This window comes from Halichoerus grypus, chromosome 4 (assembly GCF_964656455.1).
Source record: "Halichoerus grypus chromosome 4, mHalGry1.hap1.1, whole genome shotgun sequence".
Classification (NCBI taxonomy): domain Eukaryota; kingdom Metazoa; phylum Chordata; class Mammalia; order Carnivora; family Phocidae; genus Halichoerus; species Halichoerus grypus.
This window is the reverse complement of record NC_135715.1, coordinates 55,139,311-55,151,814: the sequence shown is the minus strand read 5'-3', so window position 1 is coordinate 55,151,814 and position 12,504 is coordinate 55,139,311. Positions and strand designations below refer to the sequence as shown.

General features: G+C 47.6%; 1 long non-coding RNA gene across 1 annotated transcript; it reads right to left on the bottom strand.

Moving 5' to 3' along the window:
* Positions 1 to 2,631: 2,631 nt before the first annotated feature.
* LOC144381573 (uncharacterized) lies at positions 2,632 to 11,623 on the bottom strand. The gene is made up of 3 exons (XR_013446963.1): positions 11,312 to 11,623; positions 8,156 to 8,325; positions 2,632 to 3,721 (listed from the first exon to the last, which is right to left on the bottom strand). It is a non-coding gene; the product is annotated as an uncharacterized LOC144381573 (long non-coding RNA).
* Between the last annotated feature and the right edge of the window lie 881 nt (positions 11,624 to 12,504).

Here is a 12,504-nt window from a genome sequence, read left to right as displayed (position 1 = left end):
ACACCACAGACTGGGTGGCTTGCAACAGAAATTCATTTCTCCCAGTTCTGAAGGCCAGAAGTCCAAGATCAGGGTGCTGGTAAAGCCATATTCTGGCTGAGTCCTCACATTGCAGAAAGAGGGCAAGATAGCTCTGTGGGGTCCCTTTTATAAGGGCACTCATCTCATTCACGAGGCCTCCGTTCATGCCCTGATCACCTTCCGAAGGTCTGCCCGGATGACCTCCTCTATCCTCCGTATCCCAGTCAGTAGGGCTTTCAAAACAGAAAGCCTGCCCATCTCCCTTTCCTTGTGGTTCCCTGCTGCCTTCAGAACAAAATCCAAATGCCTCGGTATGGCACCCAAAGCCCTTCTTGATCCAGCTCTTAGCTTCAGCCACTCTGTTCCACGCCAAGGCATGCTGAGCTTTGGCTCTGGTAAAGGAGAACAGGTTTGCCATTGTCCAGTACCTATGCCTCCCCGTCCTGGTGCTCAGTGCCCCTTCTGCTTTGTTCTGCTAACGACCTGTGGTAGATTATTTGCACAAACTGCCCCAATCATTCCCCTCTCAACATCCATTTCCCCTGCAAGATACCCTTGCAGTGTCTCTTATCAAGAGATGGCATCTATTTCCACAACCACTGAAGCTGAACTGGCCCGTGACTTGCTTTGATCATTAGAATGTTCTGGAAGTACACTGTGTGGTTTCTGAGCCTGAACCTCAAGAGACCTCCAGCTTGTGTTCACTCTCTTGGATCCTTACCCAACCACTGTGTGAACCTGAACTTCATTGTTGGTTGTAAATGAAACACCACAACCCGAGTCTTTGGGGTATGATTTCCTAAGCCGCCTCTGAGGAACTGGATGGAACAAACTAGAAGTTCAGGGCATTAACCCCTGACCCTGAATGAACCTCGACCAATTGGAAATGAGAAACGGGAGGGAGCCAGACAGGTACATCCTCCCTCCTTTCTCTCTCTGTGGACTACTCTGAGGTAGGGCCCCTCTTTGCAACTCTCTACATGAGTAGATGTGCCATTGAGGAGTGTCTTCACAGCTCATGGCAACAACCTATCTCAGAGCAAATCTATGCATGTTTCCTTGCTTTGTGTCCCTTTTTGTTCACCCTCCTTGCCCCAGGCTTACACACCTGAAGAAAGAGTGAGCATCCTAACGTTTGTCTCAGGTTCTGTTTTCTAGAAGATAAGGCTTAGGCAGCAGCCAAGATGCGCATGTCAGAGCTAGGAAGCTCGTTCCTAATTCAGACGCTCTGGGCAAGAAGCTAAGAATTCCTAGTAAGCACAGGTAGTCATTTCTTGTTGCTGCTGTAACAAGTCATCACCAGCTTAGTGGCTTAGAGCAATGTTCTCTCTGAATGTTCTCTCGGTCGCAAGCCTGAAATCAGTTTCACTGAGCTGAAATCGAGTTGTTTGCAGGGCTGGTTCCTTTTGGAGGCTCTGAGAGCTGACTGCTTCCCTGCCTTTTTCAGCTTCTAGTGGTGGCCTCTGTTCTTTGGCCTATGGCCCCTCCTCCATCTTCGAAGTCCTTCACTCTCATCTCTGCTGCTATGGTCACATCACCTTCAAATCACCCTCGGCCTCCCTCTTACGAGGACCCTGTGGATTACATTGAGGGCCCATCCAGATAATCCTGGATAACTGTCCATCTCACGACATTTAATCACACCTGCAAAGTCTCTTTTGCCATATAAGTCAACATCAGAAGTTCTGGGAATTCGGACCTGTATATCAACCTAGCACACGACATAGAGTCCCTCTGCCCCCATTTATTCACCCCCGAGCGTAACAAAGCAGTTACCTCGCAGAGTCCTCAGGAGTTAGTTTCTACCACAGTTTCAGGCCCTTACTTCATTTTTAAATGAAAGGCCAGGTTTATAACATAACTCATCATTAATTTGGACAGATATTCTATCCCATTTTCTCACTGCTTAAATAAAGGACGCCTTTGAGAGTTTAATTGCATTTGGTTGTCACAACATAAACAGACACTTGGCAATTACCTAAATAATTTGGCCAATTTGGATGTCAGATGCCCCCTAATTTTATCTGGATAGGTGTTCAACCTCTACTTCCCTTTGTGCTGGCTAGACCCAACTGGTTCTGAAGCAATAACTTCCCATGGTTTCTAATGAGAAATTGGAGCTAATACATCAACTGATATCATACTTAATCTCCTTCATGGCCTGTTTCTATGACTTACAGGAAATTGACTAGGCATCAAGACAAGAAATGGATGCAGGTGAGTAGATCACCCGATTGTTCGGGTCTCCTTTCCTTAATGCTTTATTCCCATAAAACCTTATTCTTGGTTTAAACTAATTTAAATATGTAGAATGGGGAAAAATAGTGATGACAGCCTAGTTTTATGACATTCATTTGGCTGTGTTTTTAAAAAGTATATTTTTTCAGGGGCGCCTGGGTGGCTCAGTCGTTAAGCATCTGCCTTCAGCTCAGGTCATGATCCCAGGGTTCTGGGATCGAGCCCCGCATTGGGCTCCCTGCTCAGCGGGAAGCCTGCTTCTCCCTCTCCCACTCCCCCTGCTTGTGTTCCCTCTCTCGCTGTGTCTCTCTCTATCAAATAAATGAATAAAATCTTAAAAAAAAATAAAAAATAATAAAAAAAATTTTTAAAAAGTGTATTTTTTCAGATAGATGATGTGTTTGTCCATTCTGCTGATAAATACTAATTTCACTGATATGCCAGATGCTCTACTGGGCACAGAGCTTGCAGCAAGGAGCAAATCAGAGTCCCCACCCTCTTAGACCTTCCACTGTGCTTAGAGGGGGCAGATAATAAACACACATACAAGTACACAATGTCAGGTGAGACATCTTTTAAAGAAAAATGAAGCAGGGCAAAGAGATAGAGAATGTCGGGCGCCATGTCAGATGGGGTGGCCATGTCTCCGAGGAGACTTACTGAAATGAGACCACAAGCTTGCACACATCTGGCCTAAACACAGAGAGAACGATCCATGTAAAAATTTGAGACCCGGGCAGCAAGAAAGGCAGTGGTCCTGAGGCTAGTGCGACTGGCTTGTTTGCAGAACAGCTTGGGCTCCCGGGTGGCTGGAAAGGGAGCAATGGCAGATGTTTGAATGTTTGTGTTCCCTAAATTCATATATTAAAATCTCATCCCCAGCGTGATGGTATTAGGAGATAGGGCGTTTGGGAGGCTCTATGAATGGGACAAGAAAAAGAAAAGAAACCCCAGACTAATGCAACATTGCGTGTCAAGCATACTCAAATTTAAAAAAATTTAATGGGAAAAAAAAAAAAAAGAGAAAGAAAGAAAAGAAAAGAACACCAGAAAGTTCCCTCACCCCTTCCACTATGTTAAGACACAGTGAGAAGGGACGCCTGGGTGGCTCAGTCGTAGAGCGTCTGCCTTCGGCTCAGGTCATGATCCCAGGATCCTGGGATCGAGCCCCACATCAGGCTCCCTGCTCAGCGGGAAGCCTGCTTCTCCCTCTCCCACTCCCCCTGCTGTGTTCCCTCTCTCTCTGTCTCTCTGTCAAATAAATAAATAAAATCTTAAAAAAAAAAAAAAAAAGACAGCGAGAAGACATCTATGAATCAGGATGTGGGCTCTCCGCGGTACTGGATCTGCCGGGGCCTTGTCTCAGACGTCTCAGCCTCCAGAACTGTAAGCAGTTAAGTTTCTGTGGTTTATAAGCCTCCCGGTCTGTGCTCTTCTACACAGCAGCTCGAAGGGACTAAGCCTGGAGATGAGATCAGATAGATAAGCTCGGGGAAGAGCAGGGAGGCACTTTTATCTCCTAGCCTAATACCATCCCATGCCCTCTGGTTTTAAATTATTTTACTTTGCTGAGACTTCCTTGATCACACTTCACAGGTTCAACAGCAGGACATGTGTAGGGTCCATGGTCGGTCACTGGTCACCATATGGCTCAGAAAAGCGTCCACCCTGCCTTCATTATCACACGTCCCACTGCTTTCTGACAGCCGTGTGCTGTGGGTACGTGCATGTGCCACACCCCTGCCCAGCTGGCCAGGACCTGGGGGGCTCCTGCAGGTGGGCCCATGTCTGCTCAGGTGTGCATCCTCCCCATCCCACACCGCGCCGCCCATGTTAAGCCTCCATAAAATTGGTCTACTAAAAGGTGAAAGAGACTGCTCCGTTTCTCCCAGCTGGATCTTCATGAACCAAACGGCAACTCAGAAACGGTAGGTCTTGTGGCCAGAGGGCAGTGCAGGGCACACTTGTCCCCTCAGGCCCTTGACTGGGGGGGGTGGTGTAGAAGGGGTCTCTTCAGAAGGTGCTTCCAGCAGCCAGGGTAGGTTCAGAAGGTCTGGTCCACCAGAAAAGTCCAGTGTGATGGTTAATTTTGTATGTCAATCTGACTGAGCTAAGGGATGCCCAGATAGCTGGTAGCACATTCTTTCTGGGTGTCCGTAGAAGGTGCTTCTGGAAGAGATTAGTGCTTGAATCAGTTTGCTCTGTAAAGAAGTTTGCCCTCCCCAATGCGGATGGGCTTCATCTAATCCACTGAGGGCCTGAATAGAACAAAAAGGCAGAGGGAGGGTCAATTTGCCCTCTTGCTTGAGCTCAGACATCCACCTTCTCCTGCTCTCAGACATTGGTGTTCCTGGTTCTCTGGCCTTCAGACGGGGACTGAATTACACTGGGTTTTCTGGTTCTCCAGCTTACAGAAGACAGACTATAGAACTCCTCACCCTCCATAATCACGTGAGCCAATTCCTGTAATCAATCTCCTCTTATATATATCTACGTATATATCCTATTGGTTCTGCTTCTCTGGAGATCCCTGACTAATGCATTCATATATGACTAACACTACCTTGATCTTCTAGACTCCTTCCCATCTGACTGCCTCTGATCTAATAATAGTAGGCGAGGCTCCTCTCTGGCCTTTTGGTCTCTGGATGGGAAATTATATCCTTGATCTTAAATTACTACTTTCAGAGACCAATAACCAGAATTAAGTGTTGCACACATTTCTGGCTACAGAAAACCACATAGAATTCACTTTGGATCCTATAATTTAAGGGCTGAAATTGAGTTGGGTTTTTACATTATTAGAAAGCCATGACTGAATAAGGTAACTTTTGTATGTTCACATTGAAGGGGAAAAAAGAAATTAGAACTGAATTTCTGAGCCTCATTTATCAGTTCTAAATTTACCTCACATTGCACATTGAGTGAATCAAGAGGAACATTCTATCAAATATATTTGCCATGACCATTTCAGAGATATGCCAATATTCAACTGTGAGTCTCTGAACATGAGAAGACACAACTCGAGTTTAGCTCTGACAGAGGGAAAGGGAGGTCCCATACAATGAGCATCACACCCATCTCCTCCCTCCTGGGCACGTGTGTCTTGGTCGGCCCAATCTCCCTGAGTCGGCAGGTGCCAGAGCTGTCTTTGGGTCACGCTTCTCTGTGACAGTCTCTCTGGCCTGCAGCCTTCTTTTCAGATCGATTCCTGACCTCTCTGGTGGGAGGGGGGCAATCTGGGCCCAGTGTGAGCCCCCTGGGCAAGGGGCCCCCAAGGCCAGAGAAGCAGAAGGAGAGCTTTAGGCACAAGGGTTGGGTTCCTCAGCTGCCACAAGTTAAAAGCATCACTTCTATTTTTTTTTGGTATTTTTGTGAAACCGGATTTGTAACAATGGCTGATAAAAACAAAATAACTGAACAATTAATCATCCATACTGATTGTCATATATAGACTCCCAAAGTGACAAATGTGCATTAAGAGAACAAATACAGCCAATGTAAGAGCAAACCATAAAACGTAGTATGTCCCTGGAAGGTGTCCTGCTGTCCTGCTGTGGATGTTTGTGTCCCGCCACAATCCCTATGTTGAAGCTCTAATCCCCAGTGCGATGGTATTTGGGGCTGAGACCTTTGGGAGGCAACTAGGTCATGAGAGTAGTGCCCTCTTTAAAAATTTTTAAGGGGCCCAAACAGACAGCCTGTGCTTTTCAGTCAATAGTGAAGCAGTTTTTGTTGTCCTCATTTGGGGATGAATAAGGCAGTCATCTTTCACCTCCTTGTCCAACTTCCACCCCAGGCCTTGGCACAAGTTTCCAGGAAGTGGGCTGGGGGTTCAGGGTCCAGGGACCAGTATATGAACAACATGGCTACACCACACCCGGAACGGCTTCTTCCAGCTGACATGCAGCCAGGATCTGGTCTGTACTGGCGCCCCCAAGCCTCTACCCTTCGGGTGAGCTTCCTGCCCGTGCAGCGGGCCGCGGAGGATGCTTTTCCTCACCCACGCACTCACCATGCTGCATGCTCTTCGTGCCTTCCTGAGGATCCAAGCTCCTGTCTGGCATCACCTTCCTTCAGCCTGAAGAACTTTGGAATTAGTGTTTTCCTGTATGTAAAGTGACATTTTGCTCTAGCTGCTTTCAGATTTTTTTGTGTTTGGTTCTTCACAGTGTGACTCTCATGTGCCCAGGCATAGTTTACTTTGTATTTATTCTGTTTACTGATCTTCTCGTATCTATAAATGGCTTTCACCAAATGTGGGAAATTTTCAACCATAATTTCAAATATTTTTTTCTGTCCCGTTTTCTCTCCTCTTCTTCTGTCCTCAAGATAGGAGCCCTAAAACAGGACACTCCCCCCAGTACCAATCCCTCCTTCGGAGTATTGACTCCTACAGAATCTTCCTGCTTTTGACCACACACGGCACTTCCAGATAGTTTTCCTGGCTCCCAGGGTTTGTAGTTGTTGCCTATGGGAGGGACAGTCCTTGGCTATTCCCAGAAGTGGACCCTGTTCAGGATGTTTAGAGGAAGTCGCTTGATAGCCCACGTTCGCCCCCCCCGGCACCCTTCTGACCTCCCGGGAAGTTCATCCAGTCAGTGCGAAAACAGAACTTCTCTACCTGAACAGTCCCAACCGCAGCAGTGGTCATTCAGAAAAAGATTCCTTCTGTTATTCTCATGTAAACATGATTTTCAAAATTAATGAAACAGTTTTTTAAAACAGCCCCGTCCTGAATTCATCCGTTCTAAAGCAAAAGGATTATGATTCTAGAGGAATAAACACCGAGTGAAAAGGCCTGGGTGAGGCCCAGTTCCTCCAGGCCCCAGTTCCTCCAGGCCCAGTTCCTCCAGGCCCCAGTTCCTCCAGGCCCCAGCTGGGTGGCCTTGACAGCTGCCACGCCCTCTCTAAGGCAGCTACCTACCAGGAGACCATGGTAAACCCCCCCAGCCCCAGAGGCTGAAGACCAAACGGGGTAACACACGGGACGTGATTACAGACTGTCTGACATGATCATTCTACTGTGATTGCCCGAAGTTCCAAGACCGACTTCTAACCCCTGGGCTTGTGTAAATGTGTGGACAAATGGTGTAGATCTGATCACATTCTTCCGCAGGCGGTGTCTAAGGAGCAAGCGAGGGAAATGACCCCTCATCTAGGTTCCAAAGAGAGGGGGGCCAGCTTTTCTTTTTTTTGACAACACAAAACTGAGGTCCTTTGTTCGTAAACTCCAGACGACATATAATCCTAACCGACTAGCGTGACTAGCTGTGCTGCTGAGGATGCCCCCCGCCCCTCCAGCAGCCCCTCGGGAAGCCCTGGGAAGCAGGAGCCCAGGGACCACGGCCAGGGAACTGGATGGGAGGAGAAAGGGACTCTGCTTACACTATGACAGCCGTCCCCACAAAAGGAGGCTGGCCTTAATTTTCATGAGAGTAAGGACCTGAGAATTAGGGATGATACGAGAGCCCCACTGCAAGCCCAGTGCTGAGCTAGGAGAGGTGGTGGGGCCACAGGACACCCAGCGAAGGCCGAGGTGGGCTGGGGGGAAGGTAAGCCACAGGTATACAGAAAGGCAGGAAAACTAGAGGCATGGTCTGGAAGGAAATGGGAGCGAAGCCACCCTTCCATCTCCCCCGGCTCAGTGCCTTCTGCAGGCAGTGAGTGAAATATACCCACCTCTTAAAGTGGTGCAACTGTTTTCCAAAAGTCTCCCCCAAAGTCCTCCCTGCCTCCGTGACATTTCGCCCAAGAGAAGGGAAAAGCGGCTGGCGGCTGTAAGGTAAGTCTCAGGATAGGAGCTGGACCGACAGGCTGGCTGAGCCTGGAGCCGCCCTCTCCGCCTCCTCCGGGTGCATCCTTCCAGCTGTTGCCCACTTTTGTTCCTGCTCACCTGCCTCCTCACAGGTCTTTGAACACACTGAGTCCACTCTCGGCAGCTTTCCACGCCTTGCTCTGTGGTTGGTTCTTTCTCACCGTCCAGGTCGCTGCTCAAATGTCATCTCCTGGAGACAGGGGAACCCTCCTACACTGTTGGTGGGAATGCAAGCTGGTGCAGCCACTCTGGAAAACAGTATGGAGGTTCCTCAAAAAGTTGAAAATAGAGCTACCGTACGATCCAGCAATTACACTATGGGGTATTTACCCCAAAGATGCAAATGTAGGGATCCGAAGGGGCACGTGCACCCCAGTGTTTATAGCAGCAATGTCCACAATAGCCAAACTATGGAAAGAGCCTAGATGAATGGATAAAGAAGATGTGAGATATATATACACACACACACACACACACACACACACACACACACACACACACAATGGAATATTATGCAGCCATCAAAAATGAAATCTTGCCATTTGCAACGATGTGGCTAGAACTAGAGGGTGTTATGCTAAGCAAAATAAGTCAATCAGAGAAAGACAGTTATCATATGATCTCACTGATATGTGGAATTTGAGAAACAAGGCAGAGGATCATAGGGGAAGAGAGGAAAAAATGAAACAAGATGAAACCAGAGAGGGAGACAAACCATAAGAGACTCAATCTTAGGAAACAAACTGAGGGTTCCTGGAGTGGTGGGGGTGGGAGGGATGGGGGGCTGGGTGATGGACTTTGGGGAGGGTATGTGCTGTGGTGAGCGCTGTGAATTGTGTAAGACTGATGAACCACAGACCTGTACCCTTGAAACAAATAATACATTATATGTTAATAATAATAACAATGATTTTTAAAAAATGTCACCTCCTGGGAGAGGCCTTTCTGGACCCCAGGCCTCAGGTCCCTTGTGGGCCAGTCACTTACTATCACTGCATCCTGTTTTTCTCAAAGCCCTGGATGCTATCTGAAATTATCTTACTGACTTGTGTTGATTATCAGTCTGCCATTCTCAGCAGAATGCAGGCTACATGGGAGCAGGGGCCTGTTTGCCCATTGCAGCATCCATGGTGCCCGGAATCCTTTGAAGTCTTGACAGATATTTGATGAATGAAATAGGATAGGTTGAGGATTACATACGACGATGTGCCGAAGCACTTGGAGAATGCCCACTGGCTTCACGGTTTAGTGGTAGCAGGGTTACTATTTTTCCTCTTTTGCGGCAAGTCTGTTTTGTTGGATAAGGCAGTAATAATGACCCCGAAATGGGAGTACAGGAAGCACTGAGTTTTCAAGAAAAGCACCCTTCTTTTTTTCTGGAGGACAAGGGCAAGACCCAAATAGATTCACCACTAACCTTCCAGAGGCAGCACTGAGTGCTGGAGAGAGCACAGGTCCATGGCTTTGTGCTAATCAGCTGTGTGACCTTGGGTAAGCCTCGACCTCTCTGGACCTGTTTCCCCATCTGAGAAATAAAGGGGATTGACCAGATGCTGCCTACGATCCCTTCTAACTAGAACCCTCCCTCATCTCCTTATACTGCTCTTTAGTGCCTAGTGGAAGGAACTAAAGACAGGCAGTGAAGGAACTAAAGACAGGCAGAGGCAGAGATTCTAGAACTAAATTCTGTAGTCAGTTCTAAAATGGTTGGATTGGACAGTCTCCTTTCTAGGGAGAGGAGGAGACCCAGGAGAGGTCTCAGAACACCTCCTCCACCTTTGATTCAGGTTAGAGACTACTTTGCTTTGAGCACTTATTATTAGCCGCTTTACACCTGGATGTCGTTTCATCTTTAAAACAACCTTACAAGGTAGGCATTATAGTTCCATCCTACAAGGGGAGGGGGATGCTCCCAAAGGTCACACAGCTAAAAAGCAACAAGCTTGGGAGTGAGAACCAGGTTTGTCTTCTCACTCTTTCGGCTCCCCGAGTTGGTGGGTGTTCCCACCAACGGATCCCAAACCTCTTGATCATCAAAATCAGCGGGAACACCTTCAAGGGGGTCGTACTAAACCAGAATCTTCAGGGGTGCTGCCAAGAAATCTGTATTTTTCAAAAGCTCTCCATGTTCCAGTGATACAGCCAGACTAGGAAACCACTGCCTTATACTGGGCTATGAAGCCATCCAGCAGTTGGAAATTGTCCCGGGAACGGGCTAATACTTCTCACTGCTGTCATTCAGAACCTCATTCTACTCTCCCTGCGCCCCTCCCTGCGGGGCTGCGCCTGCGCCCGCGGCAGCTATGTCTCCGCAGCGCCCTCTGCTGGATACGTAGTCAAACCTTAACTGCAACCAACTTTCTCCGCGGGGAGGTATCGGGGGGCCTGAAGCGGCGCTCCCCAACGCCTTTTTTAATATCAAAAAATGTAATAACGAGGGGCGCCTGGGTGGCGTTGGTTGGTTAAGCGACTGCCTTGGGCTCGGGTCATGGTCCCGGAGTCCCGGGATCGAGTCCCGCATCGGGCTCCCTGCTCGGAGGGGAGTCTGCTTCTTCCTCTGACCCTACCCCCTCTTATGGTCTCTCTCTCACTCTCTCTCTCTCAAATAAATAAAATAAAATCTTTAAAAAAAAAATGTAATAACGATAGCCCACCGTACTGTGAAGGTGAGTACTACTAATACCCACGGACTGAGAAAATACATGCTGATCATATGCTATTAATGAACAGATGGATTAAGAATTTGCTGTTAATTAGGGGCGCCTGAGTGGCTCAGTTGGTTAAGCGACTGCCTTTGGCTCAGGTCATGATCCTGGAGTCCCTGGATCGAGTCCCACATCGGGCTCCCTGCTCAGCAGGGAATCTGCTTCTCCCTCTGACCCTCCCCCCCCTCATGTGCTCTCTCTCTCTCTCAAATAAATAAAATAAAATCTTAAAAAAAAAAAGAATTTGCTGTTAATTAGAACAGAACTGGCTGCACACACTGGGGCAGAAGGAACCTGTGGTTTATTCAGTTTTGGGCATGAGTAGGTAAAGAGTTGCTTCCCTAGGAGTCACCCAGTCTTTCTTTATTCATGTACTCATTCATTTCTTTCTAACAAGTATTCATTGAATAATAAATACTACTAAACACCAAGCATTCTTCTAGCACAGAACAAGACAAAACGCCCTCTCCTCAGGGAGTTTATAGTCTAGAGATAGAGACAGGAATTAAATAGATAAATACCTACTTACACATGGTGATAAATCCTATGAAAGAAAAGAACTAGGTTTGGGTGCCTGGCTGGCTCAGTCCGTGGAGTCTGTGACTCTTGATCTGGGGGATGAGTTTCAGGCCCCAGGTTGGGTGTAGAGATGACTTCAAATAAAATCTCAAAAAAACAAAACAAAACAAAAAACAAATTAGGTTTCGAGAGCCCTATTTTAGGAAGGAAGGTCAAGGAAGGCCTCTCTCTGGAGCAGACTTGAAGCTGAGATCTGACATTTGGGATAGAATGAGCCGTGCAAAGCAGGGAGGGGATTCCAGGTGGTGAAGGGAGTTCTCATTTAAGGAGCATGTGCATAAGGGGCTTGTGAAGTGAGATAAGGCTAACCGAGTCTGGTTAACGATAAGCACCTACTACGTGACAGCACTGTTCCACTTTGCTTTCCACGCATTGTCCCATCTGATCCCCACCAGTCTTAAGAAGTAAATAACAGTCTCATCTTTTGAATTTTATAGATGAGAAAATTGAGGCACAGAGAGATTAAGTACCTTGCTCCAAGTCCTGTAGATAGCAGGGAGCAAAACTAGGATTGAAACCCATGCATTTCAGCCTCAGCCCCCAGATTCGACACTCGTCCATCACCCTACACTGCCCTCTAGGCATCCCTAAGGAGTTTGTGGTTTTATTCCAAGCGCAGCGAGCCATCTCCATCAGCTCTTACGCAGGGGCTCTGAGCGATCTCTTATGTTTTAGCAAGATTGTGCTAAATGGATAACAGATCACAGGAGGGCAAGAGTAGAGGGGCAAGGTGGAAGGCACGTGCAGCGATCCAGGCAAGGAATAACTGTGACTTAGACAAGGTGGGGCGCGGTGGAGATGGGGGAGAAGAGGGCGGATTTAATACAGAAGGGACAGGACTGGGGACAGGTCAGGTGCGGGGTGCACTAGAGGAAACTATGAAAGATGGCACCTGAGCTCAGGAAACTGGACATGGACCACTGACTGGGATGGAGGTGCAAGCAAATGTAGGAGAGTGAGTACGGTTCGGTTTTGCACACATTCAGTTTGGGATGCTGGTGATCCATCTAAGTGAAAAATCAAGTGGGCTCTTGGAGACTCACAGGCATCTCAAACTTAGTGTGTGTAACCGAAATTCATTCTGAAATTCAGAGAAGACATCTAGGTTAGAAATGGAAATGTGTTGTTTTTAGCATAATAGGC